Here is a 16,766-nt window from a genome sequence, read left to right as displayed (position 1 = left end):
AAAGCAAGCAGATACAACTCTGAGCAGCCTACAAAAGGCTAAGACCTCAAAATCTTGCCATATAAAGGCATCATCTGTAGAGGGACCAACAACCCCATATCTCCATTTGCCTACTGCCAGGTCTCCTCTTTCATTCTGCGAGTCTCCTGTCTCCCTGTTCGCTTGCAATCAGTTTGTAAACTCCAGTCAGAGAAAGGAAAAACCAACATTCAGCCGGCTTCCAGACATTCACTAACTTCAGAAGAATCTGACCCAATCTTCCCACATACCCATGGATGAACTGTCTGCTTCCCATCTCCTCAATTGCCCCTTCTCTTTCCTCCAGGCAGGCTGTAGGTCTAGAGCCAATTCCTTCCAGGGTTACTACAGGCAGATCCTCCCTCTCCTAGGGTAGGCAGATCTCTGAAGTCAGCTTTCTCCCTGTTCCCCTCCTGATCATTCTTTTCATCTGGAAGTCCCTCCTTCCAGCCTTGACATTCCTGGCTGGTGTTGTGGGGGCAGATCCATCTGTAGGCCAGACCAGTCACCACTTCTTTCCTTAACCCAGAGTGCAGTTTGTATAGCAGAACCAGAATGAACCCAGCTTGCCTTTGCAATCTCATGAGTTAACAGAAAAAAAATTTTTATTATACATTTTGTGAAAAATTGTCTTGGAAATCATGGAGACGCAATAGGGCCTCTATCTTGCAAAGACACGTACATGTTTGATCTGCTGCAGTTCCAGGGATGTCTCACACAGGTAAAGTTGTGCATGAGCATATGACTTTGCAGGATTGGGGCCTGAGGCACTAAGCAGAAGTGCTTATAGGATCTGTAGACAGTCATTTGAAAATGTACTTCATAACCTCTACCTCGACCAGAAAAAAAAAGAATCAAACAAAACAAAACAAAAAGATAGGAATGCATAAAACAAGATTACATTACTGCATAGGATGTGTTTTTCTGGGGTCTTTGGAGGTACTTCATCCAGCTCTTTTGCATTATTTCAACACTATTCCATGGCTTCATCCTCCTGCCAAACTATTACATTCAAACAAAGGCTCTTAAATGGCATCAGATCAAAACTGGGTCATGCGAGTAAGAGAAATTATTTCTAAAAGATCCCCACCATCTTCCTGTTTTTCCCATCTCATTTTGTGGGTTGTTTTGATTTGCTGTTTTGTTTTGCTGTTTTGTAAGATTTTTTCTTACAATACTTGCATAGAATCTTTGGAGAAATTAGATATTCTGGAAGTCTAAAGGCTCTTTCACTATCTAAACACAACTTGAACTATTTCAAGCAAATCCCTCTTGTCCTAGTAGCGCGGCCATGGGTGGGTGTTTTCCCCCCTCTCATTTTAAATTGTGGAAACGATTAGACATTGTGTGGCACACATCAAGCAAACTAGGTTTTGATTACTTATGCACATTTATAACCCATACTTCCCTAGCTAGCTTTCTGCCATCCAAACTTAGTTCACTCATTGAGCTGAGATATCTTTCCAGTTTGACTCCTGATCACAGTACCTAACTGCTTAATTGCAGCCATCTAAGTCAGAGGTTTGTTAATAGTAATAACCATAATAAAATTTGCCCTACCTAGTTAAATATTAGCTATATGATAGAGTTAAGAAAACCTAATGCAATATACATCTTCAGAGATCTATAACTGAATCCAGCTTGTATCTGAATACCAAATTATCTGCTGATTATTATGCATAGTTTAGCAGTGTAACAAAAACATGATGTTGCAGTCATGCTGTGCATGCTGTAGTTAGATTTCCTTGTTTACAGTAACAGCTGTAAACACAGTCTAACTCAGGCTTGATTTGAAAGCAGATTTCCCATTGTTTCATGCATTTACCATGTTGTGAAAGCTAGAATTTCAGAATTTTTCGCACATGCTTATTGATTACATCTCAGAACAGCCTGCATTGGTACAGACACTTTTATAATGCCACAGTTTCAAGGCTATAGTTAACAAAGGACCAATTTTCCATTTCCATTATAAATACAGGCAATTTTGCAAACATTTGCTGTATAACCCACCATTTAAGGCCTTGAATTCAATGGGATAACTTATGTGTATGAAGTTAAACACATGCGTAAATGCTTTGCTGCATCAGGGTTTTAATCTGCATCTATCCATTTGACTGTACAGGTTGTCAGACCAATTTCTTCCATCAAAGTGATTTAAATAAGACAGCCTAGTAGACTGACCAAAAAAAGACTTTTTGATGCAATCTCTTTTTTACCCTTTTAAAAAACATTTTCATTGAAAAAGTAACTGTTTATTTTAATTAATACTGTGCCTACATAAATTACTTTGTGCTTTTCTCTGCTATTGAAAAAAATATAAAAAGCCTTGTTATTTTAATATGAAAGGTAGGGAAAGAGCATACACCCTGGCTATTTTTTATAAGGTTTCTGCCATTTAAAAACACAACAATATATTCTGCTGAAGTGATAATGAGTCTATTGATTTGGGCAAGATCCTCAGGTCCATTAACTCTGCTGTGTGCCACACCAGCTATGCAAAGCAGTCCTAATGCTAGTTTAGCCAGGCACTTGAGGATTCCCCAGTAAAGAAAAATTTCTGAGTAGCATAGAACCACAATAGTGGCTGCTTGTTTCAAACCCTCCCAGCCACTGGTCAGAGAAAAGAGGGTGTAGCTTGGAAGTATTTATGGCCCAGCGATCCCTGACTACCAGAACAGCCAGAGCAGCCCATGGCATCACAGAGCGCTCTAAAGCTGCTCCAATTTACAATAGGGATGAGTCTGGGAGTCAAATGGCCCCTGGATGGGGGAGTGCACAAGGGCGGATAGGGATGTGTCTGGAAGAGGTAAGTGTTTTCATGCTGCCTTTCTTTGTCACAGTACCCGAAGTCCAGGGAAATTCTGGCTCTTCCTATTCCTTGAGATAGTCTACACATGTTGTACAAATAGACTGTACATCATACAAGATCTGAGGAACAGCTTTAATCAGCCACTTCTTGGACATACCAGTAGGTTGAGTAACCTTCAGTCCTATGTATGCAAGTGACCCCAAGGGAGAAGGAGCTAGTCTTTTCCAGGCTCAGGCTTCGTACAGGGAGAAGGTGCCTTGTTTTCAGTCATGTTTCAGAGTGAAACTGTACTTTAAAGTGATGAGCAAACTACAGACTGTCCAGAAATTTAATGAGGTTAAACATTCCAAAGGTCAAATAAATAAATTCCTTCTTGCATCACTCCCCATTTCTACCTCATATAGGCCCTTCTTAGGTGTTTACCTGGCCCAGACCTTCTCCCTCTAGACTGCCACTAAAGTCAGCTGCTCAATGATAAGAGAACTAGTGGTAGGAAGGTTGATCTATTTGATAGGGCAACTGAGTGGAACACAGCAGACCTGAGTTCAATTCCTGGCTCAACCACAGACTTCCTGTTTGACCTTGGGCAAGTCACTTAATCTGCACTGTGTCTCTGTTCCCCATTGATAGTACTTACTTAATCCATTCATGATTTTAAGGCACTCAGATACTATAGTGATGAAAGAGACCCTTATTTGAAAGTTATTCTTTCTAGTTCTTCTCCTCCTGTCTACCCATCTCCATCTACTTTGCTCTAAAAATGTTTATGGCTGCAGGAATTATTGGGAGATCAAACTAGGTGATCATAGCTGTCCTTTCTGGCTTTGAAGTCTGTGAACTCTTTCCTGCAATGAAAAAAGTGTCCCTGATCTCCATTTCCATTGTCACCTTTTTCTGGGGGTTGGCCTGCACTTGGTTTTTGCACCAATTTTTAACTAAATTGATAGAAAAATTGCGAGTGTGGATGCAGTTATACTGATCAAAATATGATTATATCAGCATAAATACTTCAGTAAATTTACCTAAGCAAACTATACTGATAGAAACACCTTTATATTGATATAACTGCATCTACATTAGAGACTGCACCCAAGTTTACCATATTGGTATAAAAATTATGTGTAGACAAGTCCTGGTCTGATCCTAGGTTCTTGGGTTCAAACGTCTAGAACAAGGTACACATAAGATATTATTTGCATTATTGTCATGGATCAGGATTCCAGTGTGCTAGATGCTGTACAAACACAGGCCCAAAAGCTGGTCCCTGGCCTAAAGCACTTACAGGCGAAGTAATTGCCACAATGCAGTAAGCACATTTCAAAATGGCCAGTTGCGTGGCTTAGTGGTCATTTGCATGTGCACCTACAATAGCTGTGCACCCAAATGAGGTTCCCCAAATCCGGGCTTTTGTGTGGGTTTGTAGGATGCTCTGTAGTTGGATATTTTTCTTTATAGTCTTCCCAGTCTTACCCATTTCCTGCTTCCTGGTTTTATTCCAGGCTGTCTGTAGCATGTGGGTATTCTATTCACAAGTGTTTCAAGTCTGTGTTAACACAATGTGCATGGTATGGGCTTTGTTCATAACAGTTGATTTTCATTTGACATCTGAGTAGCTTTGTACATGAATAGATTAATTATAGCACTCAAAGTAGGTTCTCACTGGTTAAGGTTTTAACGAGGTTTCCATATTAATCCAGATTTTGCATATACATCCCCAATCCTCAGAAAAAAGCATTTGAGTCCAAACTGGCAAGTGAGGGGAAAAGGAAGGAGATATTTTTTTGGCCTAGATTTTAGATACAGTTTTATTCAAAGCCTTCAAGATCCCCCCTCCTTTCCTCAGCTCTTTCCGTTGCTCAGAATCATTTTTTAATTCTTTGGGGGCTGAAAATGTCTTTGTTTGGTCTTTCTCAGTCCAAGGGAGGGGGTGGTGGTTATTATTATTTTAAACTTCAAAGGGCAGGCATATTTACCCTCCTATTGTGATGTCATTTTGCGTTCACATAACTTACAAATGGCAAAAGGTAGAAACTTCAAACTTATTTCCAATTTGCACTGATGTAAATGAGAGGAGAATCAAGCCCATAAGAATTAAAGGCTGGATTCTAATATCCTGACTTAATCTATGAACACAATCACATTGATTTCAGTGGCAGTAATCCTAGAGTAAGGTGTTAGTCAGCAAACGTAAGGGCATCTGAGTCTGGCCTTAAGAAAAATAGAAAGACTTATTAAGTGTATTAGGTTAATAAAAGAACTCTTACAGGAAAGAGAGGATAAGTGTGATGAACTGATTAAACAGAAAGTGGCACCAGTTCTAGTATTTTGGTAAGCCAGCAAGACAACTTGTCATTGTCTTCTTCCCAAACATAACACACTCCTGTTGCCCGTGATCACACCACTATGTATGGGGTAGCCTTGATGATTTTTTGGAGTGCTTGTGATAGGATTCTTTGGCCTACAGCCCAGTCTCTGTTGATTTATTTTTGACAGAGCATTCTGGGAGAATTATAAGGGTCCCCCTCAGTTTCCTGCTGCAAAAGTTCAGCTTAGTTGTCTGTGTTGTGATCTAGGCACAGTAGCAACAATTCCCCCCCCCCCCCCCCCATGAACAACGGTCTGAGTAAATTGGGGATCTCCTGGGCCCAGCGCCATAGGCGGTTTTGTGTGTACATTCTGGTACCATTCAGCACACACAGTGCGTTACAAACATGATTTCTCATCACAAACACATGGCTGCTACCAGGACCAGCACCCAGGAGGGAAGGAAGTATTGGTTTACCGGTCTGTAAAATGGGGGTGCAAAGGAAGAAAGGTAAGGGTATGTCTGTACAGCCTGCAGGAGTGAGCCTCCCAGCTGGGATGATAGACTTGGGTTAGTAGGACTTGCACTAGTGTTTGCTGTCTAAACATAGCTGTGTAGACAGCACTGTGATGTTATGACTAGGGCTGGATCTTGGGCTCTGGGCTCCAAAGCCTGAGCTCTAGTCCACACCGCAACTTCAAAGCGCTGTCTCTACATCTATTTTTAGAGTGCTAGGATGAACTCTGCTAGCCCCAGTTTGTTGCTCACTCCCACAAGTTGTGTAGACATACCCTAGTGACTTGACCAAGGCCACAAACAGAGTCTGTGTCAGAGTTGGGATTGGAATGCAGGAGTCTCTGGTCTAGTGACCCAGGGCTGAGATCCAAACTGCCTCTTCTGACATCTTAGCTGTAGGTGTTTGCTTAAGAAGAAGCTTGCAGCAGCCCTAGCGCTCTTGGCTGCTGCCTGAGCTGGATTACCCCAAAGCTGCGAATTGAAATAGGACCGTCCAAAAAGTGAAGATGATGGTTTGCGCAGACTTCATTGGCCAGCTCTCAGCTACTTTAGAGGGACTGTTAATAACCTTTGGTCTTTAGCAAGAGACCAGCTTTCAGTCAGAGTAATCGGCTTACATTAAATTAGTTTACAAGAATAAAGCTAGAAACTTTTCAAAAGAATGGAAGCCAAGTTTCTCCTTTACATTTATAGCTCCTGAAAGTCCTTACATAGCTTAAAAAAAGCCTTATATCTCTTGTATCGATAACAAAATGTCTACACTCGTTCCATGCATACTGAAACTTCTTAGCAACTGCCTATTTGAATTACTTTATAAAGTAGTGTGTCAATTTGAAAATCATTAGGTATTCCTACCAGGAGTCAAAGACCACAGTCAGAGTGGATTACATGCACATTTCTTAAAAGTGTTAATGTGCTAATCTGCTGGTTACTTGATCCAGGCAAAATGCCATGATATTCCACATGAGCAAAATACCATGGTTCTTGGAGATTTCATATAAATATTACCCACTGTGTTTCCACATTTGAGGTGGGATACTTGTCTATTAAAATAATCAAGACAGAACTGCTATCTGGATATAAGCAATATTATTTTATTTATTAACGTCAGATAAAACTTCTTTCTAATAAAAATCCTTGCAAATAAGGAACAGAACATTAATCTGATTTGTCATGTATTCGATGTAAATAGCTCAGATACGCCCTGAAGCAATAAAAGCACATTATACAGCCTGCTTTACCGTTGTGACCAATAATGAGGACTTACTGTACTCTATATAGTCCAGAACCAAAACAGAGCATGGGAGGCACTAAGACTATTACAACAGCACATGGCAAGCCAGGGTATTGATTCACAATGAATAAGACCTCTCATTTACTAAGAGCTCATTCTTTATGAAAGCTTCCAGACTATAGAGTACTCCTGATGCCATTAAAGGGAAAAATTACTTATTGAAGAACTGATGTAGGTCTGTGCCACACAAACTCTAGGCACATTGTGATTTTTAGACGTGCAGCATGTATCCTGCATTTCTTGTGATGGCAGCTTGTGTATGTATGTATTCTTTTAAATATTAGGGCTGGATGAACTGAGCTGGATAAAAATAAGAATTGGCCTGATCCTCACCCCAGTACGTGAACTGCCCCAAACACTTTTTGTTTGTTAAGTTTTGCACGTCTGTGTTCTTCCTGGGGATTGCCACCATCAGAATCACAGATACCAAAGACAAAGAAAGAGGTCTCACTCATTTTTCAAGCAGAAGTCCCATTCACTCTCTGAGGAAGCAGAGCAGGGTCAGGCCCAGAGTTTGGACTTTATCACTTAGCTGTAATAAATATCCTAACTCAGAGAAGACACAGAAATACACAACATAACAGTGCAAAATCCTGGAGGCCTCACACAGGCCTGCAAGAGCCAAAATTCAGAAGAAATGCCACAATTCTATGGCAGAGTGATATGAGTAGCCTGCATAGGGGGACTCCATGGCTGCGATCCTTGGCTCATTACAGAGGAAGCGACTGTGTGGGGTCTAGGAGTGTGGCCAGTGAGTCTGTGCAAACTACATGTCCACATGGCCAAAACCCTGCATTGCATGGTATGGCAGGCCTTTCCGCGGCTTCTCTTAACAGTGACTGTGACACCAACACTCTTGGTGCAAAAATTCGTCCCAGGATTTGCTGCATGTGCAAGGATTTGGCCCTGACTGTGTAAAACTTTCCATGCTGTAGTCCATAAAAGAGAATGCAAAGGCTTTTATATACTTGCAAAGCCACTTTGAGTGTACTTATCTTTGAAGGGTCTGATACGCAGGAGTGCTGGCAAGAAAATAAAACTTTATTTCCTACTCCCAGGCATATGATTAGGGGGACTCAGCCCCATATTCCTTTCATATGACACTGTTCAGTGTCAACTGACTTCATTGGCTACTGTTTTTTGGCACGCCACTTAAATCCTGTTTTGAGGGCTTATGTGGTACATATGTGATTCACCTGCCTTGGGCTGATCTTCTGCACAAGGTTGAATTTCACTCTGTATGTGTGCCATGAATTTGCATTCGCATTAGCAGGAGTATGACATAAAAAGAGAATATACCATATGTCTTTGTATTCACAGGTATAGAAACGTGGGACGAGCCATAAACCAGCCCTAAATCTTTGCTACAAACCCTGCTGCAGTTGAATGTTAGTGAGTAGGTTTTTGTTCAGCACTTAATGCATGGTGCTGTCTGTTTGCTGGTGCTTAGTAATTTGGACTATGTTAATGTGAACTAGGTACCTTTCCAGCACGCTAGCAGGGTCTACATGGGGCAGTTAGAGAGGAGCACATTAGAGCGCTTTAAAAATGGCACCATTTGGCATGCTTTGCCCCACCATATAGTCAAGCCCATAGGCTCAATGAGAGTAAATGAGACTTAGGCTCCTAAGCCAGGTATGCGTTGCAATATCTGAACACCTTTAAAAATCTGGGCCTACGTCTGTCAGGATAGCACCTTTCATAAGCACTAAATGCATGCTGACATATTTAAAAAATATAGAAGTTAGCTATTGGTTTACATATGGAAGGAGTCAATTTTATACATCTCTTTTTTTAATTACAAAAGACTCTTATTCCCATAGGTTCATATACTGTAGTGAGAGAAAACAATACCCTCTTGGTATTCATTCTTCACCTCATACTCTGTGGGCCAACAGGTTTTTGGGTATTTAAAAATATCTTTAACCGAGATGATCTGAAAATGTTGCATCGTGTGAAAAATTGAATTAGAAAAACTTAAATGTAAACAACTGCTGCACTCAATCAAACTAAAAACTACAATAGGACAAAACATCCAAATCTCATGACACTGTGGTAAGCATTGTATTTTTGTTCCTTGCATTACTGCCAATGTCTTTATGTAGATATTTTAATTGGCTTCCTCTGCCTGCCAGAGGCATTCCGTGATGCCATGATAATAAATGTGATGAGTAATTTCTTCTATTCTGCCTGATCAACAAAACATGCCACGGTGATGATAAATTGTCATAAACAGTGGTTTATGTCATCACTAAATAAGTCAAGCAGGAGGAGGCTATGCTATAAGATCTATACAGATCTCCTTAAATGAATACAAGAACATCCATCAAAACCTGTCAGCAATTTAAAAAAGTGTTTCTATCAATGTTGTTTCACTCATATTTATCTCTGGGTAGCTGGATCTCTGGTTTTTTTTTAAAAAGATGCCATGGGGGTAGAATGGGCTGGGGACAAACATAGTTTTAAAAAGTTCTCTACTATGTGTCGGTGGTTCTTTGAGTTATCAAAAACTCTGTTGAGATCCAAATGAGAGAAAATTATGAAGTTTTCACATAAGTATTACTCTTACCGATGCCATTCCCTGCAGTCATCTAGTATTTAATTTCAGTTCCTAGGGCTCTCAAATCAGGTTACTGATACAGAATAATCCTGTAGCAATCCTGTCTGTAATTCTGTAACAATACATTGTGTCATTTGAAAAAAAGTTCTTACTTTTTTTGTCCCAAAGGCAAAAATATGTCATGTTTCAGGAATGTGCCTATTGTATCTGAAAAAGAAAGGCCAGCTAACAGAAATGTTATCAGCAATTACCAAAGTAGTTTAACTATAAATTTTTAGTATTTCAGAAAAGAAAAATAAAGCACAAACCCAGGTTAAGTCAATGAAACAATGTTAGATTCTGGTGTGCTGCCAATATGCTCCATAATAGAAATTTAAAAGTTAATAGTGTAGGAGATTAGAAATTGGTGTCAGTTACAGATCTGTGCAAAGTGATTTCTTTGCATTAAGACATAACAGCTGAAATGAATAAAGTATATTTCTTTCTTATTTTTTTTTCATTTAGCTGTAACTGCAGTTTTGGCATGCAGGCCAAATCTCCTCATGCAGGCTGTATGGCGCCGTTCTTTGGTAAAAGAACACAGAGAAAAATTTGAAAAAGGAAATGGATATCATAGTTTATCCTGGAAAAAAACTCCTTTACATGTAGCACATAAAACTCTGTTTCAAACAAATAAACAAAATAAATGGCACTTGGCTTTATCACAGCACAAAAGTTGAAACCTCTCTGGGCCAGATTCTCAGCTGGTGTAGATTGGTGGAGCTCCATTGACTTTAAGAGGCCATCTGTTCTACACCCATCTGTTCTACACCCATGGGGTTCTGGGTCTCTGTGGTTTCAATCATGATCACTAGACATGATTCTGATGTCACTTTTGTCAGTGTAACTGAAGTCAATGGGCCCAGTTCCCACATCTTGTGTTGTCACTTACACTTGTGTGCATCAAATCATCATGGCAGCATTTTACTTTGCACGCCCGTTGCACTGGTGTACATATCTACGGCAAGTGCAGGGCAACTGATAATCAAGCTAATGGAGTTAAATTACTGTGATATAAAGCTAGTGCAGGTGGTATCAGAATTAGGTCCATAGGGCCTAACCCTTTCCCCACTTTAGTCAATAGTAAAGCTTCCATTGGCACATTAGCAGGTTGAAGTGATCTCTAGGGGAGAGTCTGTGGCTCCTCTCCATCTGCTCACATGTGTTTAACCTACAACTTGCCTCATTCGCACTAGGATTTTTCACACATGCTAGTTAACATTTATTTGTGAACATGTTAAGAATATATCTTTTTCCCTTTTGTAGACATGGCCTTAGAAACTGATGTTAGTCAGGTCGCTTAATGTGCAATGCAGGAAATCTCTCAGGCCCAGATTTTTAAAGGTATTTAGGTGTTGTTCTGCTCAATGTTACAAGGTCTAAGTGACTTAGATGGCTAACTCTCCATGGGAATTAGATGCCTAAATACCTTTAAGGAGCTGGGCCTAAGTCACTTTTGAAAATGGGACTTAGCTGAGCACCCATATAGAGGAGTCTCGTTTTCATACACTAGTACAGGGCAGTTGTAAATTCTGCAGGAGAATGTTTAAATCCAAACCAAAGCATTTTTAATTGGGAATTCTTTAAAAATCACAGAAACCTTTCCATTGGTTAAGTTCTGTGGGACATTGTTTTTGAAAAACTGAATTTAGGGCCTCAGCTGATCTGACAATATCCTTTTAAATGGCTCTCTAACACTGTACCTCAGTGATGCAGCATGTGTCATTCCATAAGAACACAAAAATGGCCATACTGGGTCAGACCAATGGTCCAGCTAGCCCAGTAATCTGTCTTCTGACAGATTTCAGAATAGCAGCCATGTTAGTCTGTATCCGCAAAAAGAAAAGGAGGACTTGTGGCACCTTAGAGACTAACAAATTTATTTGAGCATAAGCTTTCATACTTAGGCTTGAATAAAGACTGGGAGTGGATGGGTCATTACACAAAGTGAAACTATTTCCCCATATTTATTCCCTCCTCTTCCCCCCCCCCCCCCCCCCGCTGTTCCTCAGATGTTCTTGTCAACTGCTGGAAATGGCCCACCTTGATTATCACTACAAAAGGTCTCCCCCCGCCCCACTCTCCTGCTGGTAATAGCTCACCTTACCTGATCACTCTTGTTACGGTGTGTATGGTAACACCCATTGTTTCATGTTCTCTATGTATATGTAACCCTTCTGCCCATCAGGGTTGGCAGCAACAAGGGCCGGGTTCAATATCTAGGGGATCCATTCCAATAACACAATGCAAAACTGGCTCAAGCCCCTACCCAGTGACCTGGGACAAATATATACCACCCCCGCTGGGCGCCTCAAGGAGGCAATACTTCCCCTCTTGCAAGCACAGAGTCTGAGTGTGGCAAAAAGCCTTTTAATTACAGAGAGAAACAATGTGGCATTATGTTGGGGAAACACCACCAACAGGATTCACAACACAACCCATGAGCAAAAACCCACCCCAAGCAAATTGGGTCATGTCCTTTCCCTTTGGTTCTTGAGTCCAGCAACCTGAAATCACCCAAAATCCCAAAAGTCCAATGACCCAAAAGTCTCTGTCCCTGGTCAGGGTAGCCCCAGAGTTCGAAAGTTTATCTGCAGAGCTTTACCTCCCAACATGGGTTGAGATCGGGGGGGGGGGGTAGAAGGAAGAGAGGTAAGGGGCACCTTACATGATCTGAAGCTGACTGCCCCGCAGCTCCATAGGGCTCCGCTCTGCTCCACCAGCTCCGCATCCCACAAGCAGCTCCCGCCGCCCCATGAACAGCTCCACAAGCCGGTCCACGAACAGCTCCACCAGCCGGTCCACGCACTGCTCTGCATCCCACAAGCAGCTCCCGCCATCCCACGAACTGCTCCACAATGTATCTTCAGGCTCCCCCACTACTTAACACAACACTAAGTGATTTCAGCTCTTAGTCAGTTCAGCTCTTTGGTGAATTCAGCTTGTAGTAGGGGAGCCTCAGTGCTGGTGCATCATTAGCCCAAAGTGAGCTCAGCTGCCTGTAACTAGACTCCTAATGGAATCAAAATTATCTCTGATGTTCCACAGTGGAGAGAGGAGGAAGTACAATTAGCCTGTAAGGCCCTCACCAAGGGGCCCATACCACCAAATGTTAATACTTATCCCCAGTTTCTCTCAATTCACAGAGTTTTGGAATCCATGACCCTTGCCTAGCGAGTGCTACTTAGTTGATGGTGAGTCCCTCCATCATAACAAACGGCCAAGTACAGTTCCAAGCACAGTTCCCATAATCAGGGTAATAACAATTTATTCTTCCTGCCCCAATAACAGAGACACTGGGGATCCCACAGCAGCCAAAGTGACCATTTGGGCAGCTATGGCCTCATTCTAGGCGGGGTGGGTGTGCCTATGCAAATGAGATCGGCCCCTGAAGTTCTTTTCCACAACTTGCCACACCTCACCACCAGGTGTCAGGGTGGAGCTCATCCTGACTCTGCTTACATCTATAAATCTCCCCACTGTATTTTCCACTGAATGCATCCGATGAAGTGAGCTGTAGCTCAGGAAAGCTTATGCTCAAATAAATTTGTTAGTCTCTAAGGTGCCACAAGTCCTCCTTTTCTTTTTGTCTTCTGACAGTGGCCAGTGCCAGCTGCTTCAGCGGGAATGAACAGAACAGTCAATCATCAAGTGATCCATCCCCTGTCATCCTCTCCCAACTTCTATAAAAGAGTATAAATGAGTTCTGCAATCTTAATAACATAACCAATTTTATTAAATTATTGTACATACATGCACAAGAGATTTTTTCCCCAATTTCATTGTATGACTTACATCTTTTTTTATGTTTTAAAGCAACAATTAAAATCCAGGCTGCGTTGTCGGCACAGAAAGAAACACAGAAAACTAGCCCACTTCATTGTTTTTATGTAACTCCACTTTATAAACACTTAATTGGAATCCTTGCAAAAATGTGCTTCTGGGCTGAAACCACCTGCCACCTTTCAGCCTCGAATAAATGGCACCTACTGAGCTAAACCTCAAACAAACATAAGGCCAAACCAGTCCTCAGTTCTTACGCGGGTGAAACTCCCACTCAGCACAGTGTGAGTTTTGACTCACTAAGGACTGCAAGATAAGGCCCATAGATGAAAAGGAACACACAAGCCCTTTGCTGTGGCAGCTTTTAGTGGACAGACCCAGCTGTAATTCAGGACTGAGAGCCATTTAGTGAGCCTTTAACAAGGCTGTCTCCTGTCACCATGACACATGTTAATGACTCTTATTTATTGGTATGGTTGGTCAAGGCAAAAAGGGCAAAACCATAATTTAGTAAAAAAGAAGAATGTAATGGAATATCAATATTTTAATTAAAGAGACAAGATGGGTGAGATAATATCTTTTAATGGACCATGTTTAATTAATTTTTTTTTCATGGGAAAAGTCCAGTGTTCTCTATTTTACAATAATATGTTTTAAACCAGTGGTTCTTAACCTGGGGTTCACCTGGGTTTCTTAACCAGGGGTGCGAGATGCCCTTTCTGGGGGTGCGAGACATGCCAGATGTTTTTCGAAGGTACCTCATCGAAAACACAAATTAAGCACAGGCACTTACGTACAACTACTTTGTTTCATCAAACCTGTGTATTTATTAACATTAGACATTTTTAATGACTACTGTAATATACAAACAAAAATATATCTAGGTTTAAAGAACTGACCTACTTCAATGATTTTTGATAAGGGGTGCGAGACCATATTTTGATTTTTGATAAGAGGTGCGAGAACATATTTTGAGTACCAAAGGCGTGCAGGCTGCAGTAAAGGTTAAGAACCACTGTTTTAAACCATCTATTTTTAGTGCTACCCTAAAACCATTTACAACGTCACTACACCAGATATAATAGTCATGCTGGAGTAAGGCTGCCCCATTCTGCTCGTGCTCACTCATCTGACTAATCTTACATGTTGGCGGTCCTGGGTGTGTTTGCAGGATCAGAGAGAACAGCTTGGATGGATGCTCCTGGATTCAGGCAGAGCCATCGTGACTTCACTGCGAGTCCATGTGGGTGCAGGAGTCTACGGGAAATAGAACTCAATCTGCTTTTTCTTAAAATAATTCATTGGAAAGATAAACATTAATAAACATTGCTTCTTAAATTACAGCACACAGCGGGGTTTTTTTAGTTCTATGGTTTTTGAGCAGAATAGGATTTTCAATACCGAGTAAGCTACAGTGAGAGTAAACACGAATAAAAAAGTATTTGATTTATAAACCTGTTCAGACACAGAAGGCAATCTTCAGCTGCACTGAAGAACAATACAATTCTTGGCCATATCGAGCTATAGCTGGGCCCCACACTGCAATCTTTTCAGTTTCATGCCAAACAAAATCTTTGGCTGTGCTGGAACAACCTACAACCTGGGTTCCTCAGAGAATAATTCGCTGCTAATGTTCTTGAAATGAGCAGCAGAAGTTGGGAAGGAAGCAAACAATTCTAATTAAACGTTGCTGTTTGTGGCCCAAATAAATGAATATTCAGACAAATGTCAGTTGGACACCAGAACAAAAGGAATGAAACCAGCAGAGTCCCAGACGAATTGGGATGTCTGGTTAGTTTATGATCTACTGTGATAGCCCCATCTCTGCCTCGATGGTAGCATCGAAAACAGAGGAAATACATCCTGACCTTCTCCAACTCTGCTCACAGAGAGTAAATGTGACTGGAAAAGAATATTTTTTCCAGTAAGCTGAGCAAACATGACATTAACATCAAGGAGAGAGCGTATATGTGCGAAAGCAGAGACATACACACAGAGGTTTTGTTTGTAACAGGGCAGCTGCCCAATGCACTCAACTCTTGAGTAGGGGGTCCCCTTTAAAGTTTGCTATCCATAGGTGATGGCTTTATTACCATAATAACAAATACTGGAAATGTCACTGCTTCTTCTCTTCTGTCACTGTTGTGTTGTAGCAAGAAATGGTGCGGGGGCAGGAGTTACGCTGTGGCTCTTTTGCTGCCCGCTCCTATTACTAAGAGCAATAAGGCAGACTTCTAGGACCAAGTTTTGTCTCTCCTGCATGCAATGCCAAGGAAGAAGCTATGCTGTGTTAAAAACCTGTGCAGGCAGAGAAAGGTATCTTCACCTGCACCGAGCGCCAGAGCAACGTTGGTCCAATGACACTGCGCTGCAGTCTCATGGGGTTGCAAATGTTTAACTGATCAGAATTTGGCCCCGATGTGCAGATATGTTGCACATAAAATGGCCTCCACTCTGAGGGCCTGATCATCTTTTTCCATCAGAGGAGCCACAGGGGCAGATGTTCCTGGCAGAGTTTCTTTCCCAGTTGTTCCAGCATGGGAAGATCTTGCCCCTCTCCTGTCTGTGGAACAGGCTGGGGAGAGGAACTTGCCCTCAAACCTTGCAGGTCCTAGGAGTCAGTGAAAGGCCAGGGACATCTGCAATCAGCATGGAAGGCCTGTGGTTCTGCTCCAGCACAGGATCTTCAGTACAGCCCTGTTCCCTGGCAATGTGGCTGCAACTGCTCTTTCTTACCAGGGCTTCCTTTCCAGAGAATCTCCTCAGGGCTAATGGGGGATGAGGAGCATCTATTCCAGGCCCCACTGCCAGCACTCACTTCTGGCCTGGCCACTCTGCAATGCTGCCAACTAGTGTTGATCAAAAAGGACTTGACAGAAAGTTTTCTACTGGAATATGTGATTTTATCAAAACCAGAAAATTTCACAGGAACGTATCGATTTGGATGACATTCTTCCATAGAAAGTGTCATGCAAAAATGAATCATTTCAGCTTTCTTGTTTTTTCTAATACTGTTGAATCATTTAATTTAGATTGTATTAGTTTGATTCATTGTGACTTGAATATTATATATTTTATAACATTATTTTTACATATTATATTTAATAGTATAGTTGACATTATCAAAATAAAAGGTTTTGACATTGTCAAAAGGAGACATTTAGACATTATCAAAACTGTTTGAATGTCCCAAATTGAAATTCTTTGGAATCTTTGGTCTGCTGGAAATGTTGACTTTTTGTTCCAGTTTGGAACAAAAACAGATTTTGAAATGTTGGCATTTCCCATGGAATGGAAATTCCATTTTTCAAGCAGCTTGTCAAGGGCTTGACCCCCATCACCTCCATGGCTAGCGAATGCACTCAATTAGTCATGCTTTGCACCTGGGGAGGTGAGGGTCTAATTGGTTCCTGGCCAAAGGGGGTGGATCTAAGCCATAATA

The 16,766-nt window shown here is 41.4% G+C and overlaps 1 long non-coding RNA gene across 1 annotated transcript; it reads left to right on the top strand.

Moving 5' to 3' along the window:
* Positions 1-8,199: 8,199 nt before the first annotated feature.
* On the top strand, positions 8,200-14,662 carry LOC142071403 (uncharacterized). Its single transcript, XR_012667435.1, has 3 exons — positions 8,200-8,330; positions 12,688-12,735; positions 13,142-14,662. It is a non-coding gene; the product is annotated as an uncharacterized LOC142071403 (long non-coding RNA).
* The last annotated feature ends 2,104 nt before the right edge of the window (positions 14,663-16,766 follow it).

Source organism: Caretta caretta, chromosome 3, assembly GCF_965140235.1.
Source record: "Caretta caretta isolate rCarCar2 chromosome 3, rCarCar1.hap1, whole genome shotgun sequence".
Taxonomy (NCBI): Eukaryota; Metazoa; Chordata; order Testudines; family Cheloniidae; genus Caretta; species Caretta caretta.
The sequence above is the reverse complement of the archived record's forward strand: the minus strand, read 5'-3'. Positions and strand labels throughout refer to the sequence as shown.